At 42.2% G+C, this 13,311-nt stretch overlaps 1 protein-coding gene across 1 annotated transcript in view; it reads left to right on the top strand.

The window, feature by feature from the left end:
- The first annotated feature begins 6,767 nt into the window (after positions 1–6,767).
- Positions 6,768–13,311, top strand: part of myo16 (myosin XVI) — a 112,607-nt gene continuing 106,063 nt past the window's right edge. The window contains exon 1 of the mRNA XM_023267289.3: positions 6,768–6,954. The gene's annotated coding sequence lies outside the window, so the exon portion shown is untranslated. The remainder of the gene's footprint in view (positions 6,955–13,311) is intronic.

Raw genomic sequence — 13,311 nt, 5'->3', positions numbered from 1 at the left:
GATTCTTGGTAAAGAGTTCCATTGTTGGCCACAAGGAGAAAATGCTTTTGTGTGACAGAACAAAAGCAAAGAGAGAAATCAAGGTACGCTTTGAGCAGGAGCACTGAAAATCCAGCTTGCGAGCAAATTTTTAGCTCCAGGCAAAACAGTAGGCAGATGATGTCTGCACTTTCCAAGGAGCTGATCAATGAATTTGTCCTGCCGGAGGACCCTGGAGGAAACAGTGAAATATCTTCAGTGGGTAATTCTTCAGTTTATGTTATGTGAAACTAGATGCAGAGGAAGAGTTAGAGCTGGGACTGGCTTCTTACACAATTTGGACAATGGATTTCAAGGACTTTTTAAAATTATTTTATACTAATTTTCATTACAGAACAGTCTGTGAAGTTGTTGTATATCATTTAATGTGCATATAATAGGTGGTGCCAAAATAATTATTTGTATTGTTGCATACAGTACTTAAAAATCCAATGTGAATTGTTAAAGGATTGGAAGTGATTATTTTACATGAGTTTGAATTTGGTGTATTCTGATACAAGTACAGATAATCTAAAAAAAAATAGAAATATCATCTATAGTACTTACAAAAACACAAATTATTCACAGGAAAATCTGATTCCTGTTTGCCTAGGGAACAACTAAAAGCACTTTACCGGAAAACCAAAGTGCTCTGTTTTGGATAAACTGTTTTGCTCAGTGGCAAACATTTTATGTCGCAATGGAGTAAAATCTGAAAAATTTTCACTTTCTTATGTTTGACGTCTTAACATTTAAGACTAAACCTCATTAGATGAGAGTATTCAATTTGATTTATCTTAGGGAATGTTCATCTAAAATGCTCTTAGTGAGAGAGTATTGATTTTGTAAATTAAAGCATCCTTCGTTTTGTGGTTTAGATATCTAAGTAACAAAATTACTCCACAGATCATCCTTTGATATTTTCAGGCAGATATTTTCCAACTTGAGAGTGAATATATTTACAGTGGAATTTTCCTCTACTTGCCATATTCTGCCCTGTATTTCTGTAACACTCCCTCTCTCGTACACAGGCCTTCTGTCCGTTGGGGCAAAGTTAGACAAAGCCCTGTGGGTGGTCACTTCTTCTCCAGGCACTTTGCCCTTGGAGTCATGGCTCCATTTGTCAAGAAAAGAAATCAAAAGAGGGGGAGAGAAGTAGGAAGTCTAAAATAGAAGTCTGGGAAAGAAAGATTTCAAATGGGCTTAATGGATACTATTAGCGAAGGAGCAAGTGGAAGAGAAGAGAAAAGCAATGAGCCTAAAATGCAGACGGAGCGCCAGGCCAGACCCAGGGAACTCTAGCCACAGAAGTCAGAGAAGCTCTTTGATGATCCGGTAAACAGAGCAGGCGGCTGGACAAACAGCAATTGGGGGGGAAAAAAAGAAGGAGGAGGAGGGTATAGGAGAAGAGGGGAGTGGAGCCCAGACATCTCCTATAAATGTGTCAAGCATGATGCTTCCCCTCCCTCTGGGCTAGAAATGTCTTTGTGTGGTGCCATGGTGACGGCTTGTGTGTTGGCGGAAGCTGATGTCATTGTGCGCCCGACTCTCAAAAGAGAAACCAGCATCTGACCGGAGAATCAGGAAATGAGACCTGCTGTGTACACATGCTGACACAGTGGATAGTTCACACACTCACTCACATGTTGAGAGTACACACAGTTGTGTTAGTGAACATACAAGAAGCAGATATTCCAAACATCTATTCAACGAAAAGTCTGACATTTTGAATAATAAGCTTTTTTACCTTCCTGCCGAGAGCTGATAAGAAGATGCTACTTTCATGTGCCCATCTTCATATGTGTGGTCAGTGTAAATGTACAGCTAACTGCCTACCTTGCAAACCTGACCACAGACAGCTGTGGATACCATAAATGCATAGCTATTGTTGTCGTCCACACGCACCCTTCAATACATGTCCTCATTCAGCCTGGAGACTACAAAGGTACAGTATGCATGCTTGGTAGCTGAGTGTATGCGCAGAGTATGTAGATATAATCCCGTGTGGACGTATGAAACTAGAAAAGAAGCATAACAGCAACAACTACACGACCGTGGGTGTCTGCAGCTGTCCTTGGGTGTCCACAGACCTTGATTATAGTCCTTTGCGGATGCACACATAGTCAGCTGTGGACTCCACACATGCGTAGTTTTGTTATTTAACTTTGATCATACTTCAGTGCAGATGGACATGGTAGTTGCTGTTGCTACACTACTTATCTACTCCATGGAAAGAGTCTGTTGCGTACATGCACATTAGTGATATGCCCAAGTCCGTCAACGTTCATGGATTGAGGACCCTAACAAAGCAAAGCCTAGCATTTGGAAGGTATATTAACAGATTTATGCTAATTTAAAGTCCGCTTGGAGAACTGTGATTCATACATGTGTGTTAGTTTGGTGTCCATGTGTTTCACTCATGCACACTACTGCTGAGCATGCTCATTACAGCGTTCCTGGCATGGTTGCTGAAGGACACAAATTTCAGGGTGCACATGTACATCCATAATGGGGTCCATGTGGATTTTTACAGACGTGGTGAAGGCAAGAAATTTACATCACGCACGTCCTCACCTCCTTGTGGGATATATAACATTGGCCTATCTTTGCTAAATATTATGTCACAAATACCCTAGCAGGTCCTTGCAAACAGTCATGTATGCAATGTGTAACACCGACCTCACACTATTTTCTAGTTCGCTTGCACCCACATGAAAAACTCTTTTTCATGCACGTGTGGTAGATTGACATCCGCATGTTTTGCTGGACGCTACTGTCTTTGTAACATGGTTGCAATGTGGACACAAATTTTGAGGTGCACACAGACACCCACTAAGGGGTCCACGTGGACTCTCGTCGACTTCGGAAAGGACAACATTTGCATCATGCATATCCTTGTGTACTTCGGGAAGTATACCATTAATAAGATTAATTTATGTCACAAGGACTCTAACTGACCTTTGCATACTTTGCGTATTCATGTATGCAGAAAGTACAACACTGACCTTAAACTACTTTCTAGCTTGTTTGCAGTTTGTTTGTTGGACTCCATTCCATACATGTGCGGTAGATCGGCGTTCCACACATGCACAATACTTCTGAGCATGCGTTTTATTCCTGTTATAGCACTGTAGCTCTGTGGACTGTCAGTGTGGACACAAATTTAGAGCTGCAGATGGACATATGTGAAGGGGTCTGTACACTCTCTCAGACTTGGGGAAAGGATGAAATTTACATCACGCATAACCTTGCGTACTTGAGAAACAAACCACCGGCTGGCACTATCTCAGCTTAGCTCAGAAGCTGCCTGTGGCACTTGGAAAGGTTACTAAATAACAGGTTGTAACTTGGTTCTCTACTCTTAAAAGCAAAGTGCAGTAAACAGAGCCAGACTAGCTGCTTCTCCATGTTTCCAGTTTTTGTGCTAAGCAAAGTTAGGTGGTTGTTAGATGTAGCTTGACACTTGGTGTCCAGATCCAACAGTATTACTTGTCATCTCATCTAATAAGCGTTTTCCCAAAATGTCAAAATTGTCCTTTGAGTATGAAGACCAATCTTTTATTCATGTTGTTAAAGCTACATAGAGCACATAAGCAAGGCATTTATCAAGATTACTCATAGATTTGTTGCAGTGTAAAAGGGTAAATTGCAGGGAATGATGAGTTTTAGTTTATTCAATTCAGTCTCCATCATTCTCTCATTTTTTAGCTGCACCACTGGGGGATCTCGGTGTCCTCATCTGCACTATAACTTCTTCCCTCCTCTCTCTCTCTCTGTTTGGTAGCTCTAGGACAGGTCTTACTGATTACAGAGGCTAAAGGTGATCCCTGAATCCTGATTATCAAACCAAGCATGCTCCATTTCAGCAACGAGCCACCACAAACAAACAAACACGCTGCAGCTTTTGCAAACAGGCCTACACTCACACATGCACATTGACACTCACACTGCTACATTTGCACACCTTCACCTTTGCTGCCCTCCGATAAATACTAACAAAATTTGCAGCACTTGCATTGTCTCACTGTGTTTTAATATACCATGTTTGTTCCATGTACATACTTATGTAGTATTTGGGGATTACTTCGATCTGCTGCAGTCAACCCAAAGTAATCAGGCTTATCCAGAGCCCTCCAGCTCAACTGGCAGCAACACTGCGTGGATTTCTCATTTAAGTGAGGATTTGGTTTATCGACAAACTGGATGGTGCCATCCGTTACTCTAAATTCTAAACACCATGTTCTGTGCTTGCCATGCAGTATTTTTTTTTTTAATCGATTCAGATTCAGGAGACACTAATTGTTTTTGATCCCAAAAACGTGACTGACCCAGTAGAATAAGAGGTTTATTTGTTTTTAATGGCGTTATTATTTGATCGGGTTTCGTTTTCACCCCGCTTACTACATAAGATCTGTCGAATATAAGCTGATCTATAATTCATGCGGTTCTGCCTTTGCCTAGTATCAAACCACGATAAGATGGCAAGCGTGAAATCTGCATGTATCCAAGGAAAGTAAGAACAGATTTAAAAGTTACTCAAGTTCCTCTTGATGAATCTTGCTGTTTTCAGGCTTTTCTCTCAAGGACATGAACCTATTACAGAGAAGCGAGAGGAACATCAAATGGATGACTGAACAGAGAGATTTTGGTTCACCACAACTCTGCCCCCTTCATCCTCTTCTTGCCATCCTGATTCCCACTCCCTGCGCTGCTTCACGGCTCCAAGATGGAGCTTCGGGAGAGACATGGAGAGACAGTAACGTTTCTCTACATGCACAGAAACACCTTTAGATGCTGTTGGACTCTATGTTTGCAGCTTGTATCCTCTGTAAGCGGTGTGTTCTTTCATGAACTCCTTTTGCCAATTTTACTGTGATTGCTCCACCAGTTTAACAATTAAAATTCTGAACACTAAGACAAAAGATGAATGTAGATGTGATAATTTTAAATCTTTCATTCATACATTCCTACATGTCTTTGATTCTCACATTTAGACATTGACTGCTCAGGCAGCGGGTGCAAATACTGTTTTTGTCAGTAACATGATACATTTTTGTGTAAATGTTAATCTCCAATTTAATGGCCTTAAGTGGCAAAATGAAGTGGAAAGTGGAAAAAATGTCCTGAGAATGGCAGGAGATTTTATATTATGTACTTCTCTATTCAGTATATGTGAAAGATAATGCTGTTTTTCTTCATTTAGTCTGACTCACTGAATGTCGATTGGGTGTTTAAGCCCCTGACCACGCATTTACATGCATTTCTTCTTTCTCTACTGTTTTGGCAACACTGTTTTCAAAATCACTTTCATGACAGGAAACAACAACCACATTCTCCAGACCTACAAGCTGGAAATGTCAAGATTTGCTAAAGGTTTGGAACATGCAATAAAACAACCCTACAGTTTTTTTTCTTTCTGTCAATGAAACCATTTAAATAAAGTGCTTGCATCCAAGTATACAAATGTTACCAAAACATTTCCACTATCACTTTTTTGAGTGAACATCAATGGTGCATCCTGTTCTTAGCTCCTCCAAAGACAATTGTGATGGCAGAGTGTGTTTTCTCTTATAGCAGAATGATAATGAGGTGCAGTCAGACATTCTACAAGTGCCACGTGAGCTCCAGAGAATGCAAGAGAATTCTTCACTTATCTGAAGATGAAACAAGACTAAGAGTTTAAATCCACACAAGCAACTAAATCCTAAATTCAGCAAACTAATGTATCTATAATGATTGTAATATGATTGATCATAATATATTGCTGGCAAAACAGGTATAATGTTTGCAATCATCTCCATCTTAGGTTACCATGGTGGCATGTTTAGTGTTCGCACTAAAAACAAAATATGGCTTCAGGGTTACCTGTATTTTGCTGATATTTTCTCTTAAACAAATGCACTGGAAAGATATAAATTTTGATGTGATGATTGTGCAGAGGGAAGTCAGGGAATCGCTAAAGTCACTGAATTTCTTCCAAAAGGAACCATGGAAACGTGGGCAAAATTACATGGGAATTCATCCAGATTATGGTAGTGATAGATGAACTAATGAGTGGCACACTATGCCCTCACCTTTGCCTCCAATAAAGCAGCTAAAAAAACGAATAGGCAATTTGATAAAAATGAAGATAGGTATGAATAACTCTATTATCCCCCATTTCCTTGTGTCTGTCTGTGTTCATGTCTCCCTGTCTGTCCCACCCGCCTTTGCCATGCTGATGTGGAAGAGCCCCAACAGGGAAGGATAAACTGAGATAGGTAGGGCAAAGAAAAAAGCCGGGAAGATGAAAGTGACAGAGAAGGCTCGTAGTAGGAGCTGCACTCCTGTTTGCCACATCTGCTCCATATGCTGCTGCCTTTTGTCCTCCTGTTTTTACTATATGGTTTCACTTTCACTCCATTGTTTGAGTGTTTGGTTCTCCTCCTCTACTACGCTGAAACACACAGCACGCACACACACACACACACACACACACACACGCAGGCATAGAGTATAGTGTGTATAAAGTCCTGTGTCACACATTCCCACCATCTGCTTATGGGCTTGTGACAAGCAGTAGTAATTAGAGATTTAAACTCCTGTCTCCATCGCTTTCTGTTTATCTCACACACACTCTCACAGACTCCTCCATCTCTCACTCTCTCACTGACTCTTGCTCTCTCTCCCTTTCAACTACTCCCCTTTATTCACCCAACTGGCACACTCCCTCCTCTCTCTCTCTCTCTGCCTTTAACTCTCTCTCTGATGGGATGTCAGTGGAGGGTTTTAGGCTATTGGTGTAGATGTAGAGGGAAGCTGGGAGTTGATTTCTCTCTGGCTTTCTCCTCTCTCAGTGTTTCAGATCTCTGCAGCTGAGACCAGATTGTCTCTGGATTTTTTATTTCCCAGCTGGAAAGGAAGCACCAAGAACAGCGGGGGGAATGCAACAGTGAGGTATGGTGCTAATTGTCTCCTGCTTGTTTGTGTGTGTTGTTCAGCTGCGTGTAAATGTGTGAGAGTTTCTGTTGGTCACACAAGGCCTGATGCCTCACTGTTGGACCACTGGCAAAGGCTTTGGATGAAGCATTCAAAGCTATGATTTTGAATGATTTATCCTTTGCATGAATGTGTTTCCATAACTGAACAAACACCTCGCGAAGAGTCAAGATGTCAGCATCCGTCTGCATAAATTCAGGTTGATATGTTTTCCCATTTCTTCTGCCTACGTTGTGTTTGCTCACTGTCTGCAGACTGGCCTTTGTTTCTGTTCAGTTTTTTTTCATTCTTGTGCGTCGTCGTTTGCCCTGAGATGTTCCATGTGTGCTGACTGGCAGCGCAGAAAAAGGGAAACAGGTTTGTTGGCTTGATCACTGCGCACACAAACACACACCCCTCTAACAAAAACCTTTGGGGTGCTGAACGTCAGTTGGGAATCGTCCCAGTTTCAGAGGACCTTGGGCAACTTTCACTTAAACACCGTGTGGTTGTGTAGAATGTGTGTCTGTGTGTAGACAAAGTGAGGGAAAAAAAATGTGGGCAAGAAAAAACAAGAGGGAAATAGAGACATGAAAGCTAACCGTAGTAGTGGGCAGACGGAGAAAAAACTGTGAAGACGCGGAGTGGAGAAGAGATTTTTACGGTCTGTAGCTTTTTCTTGGTGTGACAGAACATAGCTGAGTATCAGACATAACTCTGGCTGTGTCTCACCCCCCCAAAAAAACTCTGCTTTTGTTTCACAGGAGCTCACAGATGGCCTCATTCAGACTGAGAGTCTACACAAGCCAGCGTATGTGTGTGTGAGTGAGAGAGAGTGTGCACATGGTTTGAACTTGTTGGTGTTAAACCCTCGGGATGATATGATACAGAGTCTGTTAAACACTGTGTAAAAATCAATCATGGTGTACAAGGAGGATCAGCCATTTCAGTCACAGCATTTTATTTGAGACGGTGTGCACGTGTGTGTGTGCGTGTGTGTGTGTTGTGTTTGTGTGCAACTGCTACACCCATCTGTCCTCTTGTTTAGCCAGATTGTGGGCCTCCATGTCTCGCGGCATTATATGGAGGTATCATTCTCTTTTTAAACTGAAAGGATTATCTCCACCACACCACTTCAACAGCACCATTGTCCAACAGCTGCATCCCAAGTCTTTTTCTCTTAGCTTTTCTTTTCTGGAGTATGACTCTTTGGGTGTAGCTGGCGAGAAGCTCATGTCTGAACTCTATAGTCTGCTGGGCTGTCAGGAGGCACAGTCCCCTGCACTGTAGTCAGCTGTTGAGCCACATGGCCTCAAGACTTAGTCACCACACTCCCTCATAATTATGGGTTGATTTATGAGCCTGATAGGACGGTGACGAGAAGAAGGACGAGGAGGGGAGAATGGGAGGCCGTGCGAAGACTTTAACTTGCAAGAGAGGTTTTTTGATGGATCTTCTGCTGTCAGAACTCCAGAGGTATCCAAAGAAATTACAGGCACCCAACTGTTTCACTCATGTAAAGCAGCCCACCGGCTGTGTGGCGACGCTGAAGCCCCGTGGCTTTGACAGGATTTAAATGACACCTTTCTTGCATGATTAAGAAGGGGAGATGCTTATTCGCAGAGGTCCGTGAGACACTGCTGAGGAGTTGCGAAAGTCAAGTCAAGGCATAAAACTGAGAAAGGTAAAACAAGAAGCTAATGCCACCACCTGTTACCTTGAATATTTTGCTCTGCTGTTTGATCAGTTAACTGGACAGAAATTCCTGGTTTGTAACACCTCAAACTCAGGGGCCTCCAGTCGGCGAAAGCCTTTGTCTACATTTTTCTGTGTCTAACCTTTGGTCTCTTCACCAGCTGATCTATTTTTAGGTGGGACTGGATGGTTACCACGCTTACTGGATTTCCTTTGCAGCTCCTCTAACACACAGCCTCCCAATAAGCCCTTCAGAAAAAGAGGCACACGCACACACACACACACACACACACACACACACACACACACACACACACACACACACACACACACACACACACACACTCTGAGTAGATAGATGCATTTCATGTGCCTGACGTCAGACGACAGACAGCTGACTGAGCAGACAAAAGAGGGGGTAGGATTGGATTAAGGGGGTTACTGTTCATCTGGGGAAGCCACAGATTTATCTCACCCTCAAATCTGATTAGTGCAAACTGTAATCCACACCAATATGTGCTATTTATTATTCTTGAACTGTGACTTGAGACAGATGTCTATGATTTTTTTTAGTGGAATCCTGTGTTTTAATTGGAGCCAAGAGTGTTGTGTTTAAGACTGTAGGTGATTATTCCTAATATTCACTGACCCCATGAATTATTTTATAGACTGAAGTGTTAATATTCCTGAGACACAGGAGGTACTTTTCTCTTTTAAAAAAAAAAAAAAAAAAAAAAATATATATATATATATATATATATATATATATATATATAAACAGTTCAATAAATTTTTAATTTAATTAACTGATTTAGTATTGCATTGCCTCAGAAACAGAGATATTGTCATTTTTTATTCCACACAGTCTTCTTCTTTGTCAAAACCTTGTGCCTACATTACCCACAATGCAACACTGACAGTTTTGGAGATTTGGGTGTAGCAGCTAATGCGGCCTCAGGCTTTTAGGCCCAAGGAGAAATGAGGCGCTAGCTGCAGAGGCCTGGTAAGCTCATTTCTTTCAACTCCACATCCCTGATTTTTCTTCATTTCCAGTCCTCAGCCCCCACCAAAGCTGAATCAACTGAAATCACTTGCAGTTTATCAAATTTTTTGCAGCTTCCTCTGGAGTCACAAAAGGCTTTATACAACTTTCTTCACATATCCAGTAGTGCTACCCTTCCTTTGCACAGAAACTAAGAAGAAATTGTTTGGTTTGTATTAAATCACTTAAATAATAATATTAAAGCATCACTGTGTAGGTTAATCCTCTGTTGATGGATTTATTTTACTATTGGCTTTAATAGTTACAGTTCAGTGATCATGTCCAATGCTGCAAATTACAGATAAGCCTTAAAGGACTCCTAAAAATGTGATAAGTGGACTTTACATAAACAGGGGATGTCAGCCATAACCTTTCTACATTTTTCCCTCTCCATATATATCTCAAGTGTGTGCACAAGTAGACAACAGATCTGTAGAATGGGATGAAATCCCAGACTGTTCTTGTGTGTTAGGCCCATGGGATTGGACAGTTTGTTGACTCAAACAGCAGCTAAAGCTAATGACAGGTGGTGGGAAGCACTGCTGGCAGCAGCAGCAACAACATGTTATTTGCGAGTGCAACACTTCCAGCAGGTTAAGATTAAATCCAAACCTTTGGTCTGAGATTTTCCTCCCCGTCTGATGAAACAATATCATCAAAGCGGGGCTGCATGCATCTTAAACAGGTGGAGCAGCTGACACAAAGGTTGACCGAGCCTTATATGATACTCATCTTTGTCAGAGGAGAGGGAGGCTATTCCTCGTGTGGCCTCATTTTTTTTTTTTTTTTTATAGAAGACTTCCTCTCATTAAAGCAAGCATGCCGCTGCTGGCATGTGGCAGGCGGCCTTGCAGACTTTGTTTCCCTTCCAAGGCTATCATTGGACACTGTGTCAGTAAGAGACATGGGTGTCAGGGTCAATGTCTGGGCTTGCCAGAACTTGCATTTCCTATATTTGTGTGTGTGAGAGCATGTATAGCCTATCCCTTGTTTACCCTGAGGAACAATGCCAGAGCTGTATTTCCTGTGAAAACTGAGTGAACCGTGCTGCTTGTGAAGAGCCCTCTGTAAGTACAGGTACTTGATGTTATGAAGGTAATTCAGTGTGTAGGAGTGGGAGCTGGAATCACTGGATGCTGCGACATGGAGAGGATGGTGCAAAGGGAGGAGGGGAATTGCATTTCTCAGCAAGAAGAAAGAGGCTGGACTGATAGAGAGCTAGAAAACAGCAGCTGGTTCTCTCCCCTTTCTGGAATGCGTACGAGGGCAGGTGCATGAAATGTAGCCGCTTCACTGCTCCCATCACTGTTCGGGCTCCAACACACACAAACACACATGCACATCCACACATGGACCCTCCCCCTTGCACACCACACACTTGTCCACCTACCAGGTTCTTTTGCCCATAACCAGACAGCAAACACGAGTGCAGAGTGTGAGCTCAGGTGCAGGGCCGTGCTAATGATTGGAACAGGATCGGTTAAGCATTCCCTTTAAAACAAAAAAACACACACTAGCTTTGATCTATTCCAGAAGCCGCAGGGGGAGTTAATGTTGAGATGAAAGATAACGTCTGGCTGTGATGTTTGTATGCCTGATTTCAAACATGTCATCTCTCACATCTAACCCTAATCAAATTAGACTAATACTCAATGGGCTGTGACACCCGCTGTGACAATGCTGCGATGCACGCCCACCTTACTATCATTATTATCTAATCCTCGTCAAAACCGGCGTCCGCAGAGAGAGATATGTGGGTGAAACAGTGAGGCAAGAGTGTGTGAGTCAGATTTTTTAAGAAACTGACATTATAGCTGGATTGATGGTGGGACATGAGGTGAAGGATAATGTGAGTGGGGAGGTGAGGGGGTGATGAAGGACTGAAATGTTGGGCTTGTTGTGTTCTCTGTTCCTTCCTGTGAGAGCAGATAAGAGTTCTGAAGTGAAGGATAATGTCTAGGTAAAGCAGAATCTGAGGCCATACTGTGGAGGGAATTGCTTCAGCTTTGGATTACTGGGTCCCTCTTCTGGTGTGTGTGTGTGTGTGTGTGCGTGCGTGCGTGCGTGCGTGCGTGCGTGCGTGCGTGCGTGCGTGCGTGCGTGCGTGTGCATTCGACTAGTGTGGTAATTTCATGCCCCTGATGGACCTCAATTCCAAGATTTAATACACACTCACCCCTGAACCTTTCCCACCTTCCCTCTGTGTTCTTACCTCCATCTTTTCCCTCCATTCATCCCTCTTAGATTTGCCAATTGACCTTATAGCAGAGTGGAAGGAATTTAGCTCACCTGGAGCTGTGAACACACACACACACACACACACACACTCACACACTTGTGACAGAAGGCAGTAAGTGCAATTAAAAGTTGTTAGGTCAAAGTGAGGTTAGTTCTGAGTGTGTATTCGCTGTTAGAGATTAACATTATGACACTGGAATATTAGCAGTGACATCATCTCAGACTGACAGATGAGAGGAACATTTTGCTGCTAGTAAAATTAACCAGTTCTAACAGTGTGTGTCCAACAGTGGACGATGCAAAAACAGTGGTGGGATCAAATCCCTGCAAGTAAGAACACAATCTATCACACATAGTGTGTGCATTCAAATGCGTTTAGTTTTAAATAATAGGCAATTAAAACAAAAACTATGCAAATTATTGAAAATTCTGCATTTCTCTTTGACCCTCTGAGTCATAATCCGCTCACATGCCAACTTCACAGTGAGCTTAAGTCCACCAGGAGACGGGCGCCATAGTAGCAAGGACAAGAAGCAGCGACGGAGGAAAGTCTGGCCCTGAGGGATCAACCCACTGCAATTTAAGAAAACACCAACGCAAACATTTTCAGCAATTTGACAACAAACATACCAGTGTTTAGGCAAAAATCTGGACGTTGAGATAACACTACCAAACACTGAAAAAAACTGCAAATCCAGAAAGCAAAACCAAATCCATAAATTCTGCAAGCAGAACAAACTGCAAGGTTTCCTGAGGACGCTAAAAAGCAGCGAATACTGTGCAGCATTCATTACTGCTATGGTGACCCATGCAGATAATGGGGTTCTCTGTGAGTGGTGTTTGAAAATGAGCTAAAATATAAAAACACTGTTTTGTTTGTTGTTTAAACCATCTGATTGCACTGTTTAGATAATATCCAGTCATGTGCTGTTATCATTGCAGCTGGAATCTTTATTTAATTGTTTTTTTTTTGTATTTGTAACATGTTTCAGCATGTGCTTTAAATGAGTTTTGGTCAGTCTTGCTTCTTTTCTATGTTGAAATAGAATGATATATGTAATGTATGATGGTTTTCTTACTGATCTGATAGAAGTGGAAAGTTTCTCTGAGTTCTCCTGGAAAGCGTGTAGCTGGGATCAGGATTTGTGATATTCCAGTTGGTCCAGTAGGTAACTGACACATGCTGGATGTGGAAACTTAAAGGTGCATTTTGACCAGTTATAGCAGGAAAAGCACTGATTCAGCTGATCAAATTCCAGCCTTCCAGTATCGTGTGCTGGTTCACTGCTGTGGCATACTGGGACACTTGATGGCAAAATTTGCTATGCCAAGTCAAAATGTCCACTGTGAAAAAAAAGCTC

Source organism: Amphiprion ocellaris, chromosome 11 (assembly GCF_022539595.1).
Source record: "Amphiprion ocellaris isolate individual 3 ecotype Okinawa chromosome 11, ASM2253959v1, whole genome shotgun sequence".
Classification (NCBI taxonomy): domain Eukaryota; kingdom Metazoa; phylum Chordata; class Actinopteri; family Pomacentridae; genus Amphiprion; species Amphiprion ocellaris.
This window is presented reverse-complemented; position numbering and strand designations above follow the sequence as displayed.